Below are 1181 nucleotides of genomic sequence, written 5' to 3' on the forward strand. Positions count from 1 at the left end.
AGAAGCGGCATGGCTTGAGTTGTACAATACCCTGGTGCAGCTACTGTTGCAGCGCAGCAGCATCTGAATACACAGCGAAACTCACTTTATTGAATGAAATAATACTCTAAATATTTATTGAACACTTTTTAATATTTAATATGCTGCCAGAGAGCAAGTATAAGCACATGAAACAAACTTGTTGCAGCCACCCTACAACAATAGATATACCCAGCAGCCAGGTTAAACACTCTATGCTGCTGTATTCAAGCTCAGGTTCTGCACTGTTGAGTCTCAGAGTTTTCATATGTAATTTTATATGATTGCTTCGCACAGGTAACCCACTCAGTAACTCGCTAGTATCGTCGTTCTCTTCTCTCTATAACGAAATATTCTGGTTTTCTATTCCGCGCATACACGTGCCTCGAGGATCTCAGTCTTCTCCAGTTTCTTCTTTTCATGATGAAGTTTTTTTGTTATCTGAGGTAAATTCAATGAAATTTATAATATCACTTTTATGTTACTTTTATGTTGAGGTGAATCCTTCGGTCTATGCTGTCGCGTAGCTCATGGTGGGCCCTCAATAAGATAGCCGATGCAGAATAAAGTTATTCTATGGGGATTAAATAGAAACGAGTATATTTGTTTTGTGACTATGATTATTTTTCTGCTTTTATCTGCGCAATTCACTCTAAAAATAGCAGCAACTCATCGCCGCTACCACAACACTTTCACTGCCTTCGTATAAAAACAAATTTAGGTTTAGGTTTCAGAGTTTCTAGCTAGCTTACCCTGTCCCCTGTGTATGAGCGCGGCGGCTGAAAGCGGCCCCCAATACAGTTGAAGGGCCCACCCTGTTGTACAGGTTCATGGCAAGGACGTGCGTCTCTCTGTGGCGGCAGCAACAAACATAAACAAACCCATCACCATCTCTTCCTCTCCTTTATTCCTCTTTTTTTTCCTTTCGGTTTTTGGGGGGACCCAGCACACGAGGGCGTGTGCTGTGCTTGAGAGAGAGAAAGAGAGAGGGGGAGGAGCTGTAGGATACTTTGTCTAGAGTTGCTGCATGCATTTATACTGTCTAGCACTCATAAGCCACACAGGCACAAGAGAATTGTTTACGGTGTCAGTGAATGCAGCAAGGGGGGGGCGCTGAGTTTGTATGGGTGAGAGGCAGCCCTGCAGAGCTACGCACGGGGAGC

The sequence above is a fragment of the Eimeria mitis genome, genomic scaffold, assembly GCF_000499745.2.
Source record: "Eimeria mitis Houghton genomic scaffold, Emh_scaff87, whole genome shotgun sequence".
NCBI classification, from domain to species: Eukaryota; Apicomplexa; class Conoidasida; order Eucoccidiorida; family Eimeriidae; genus Eimeria; species Eimeria mitis.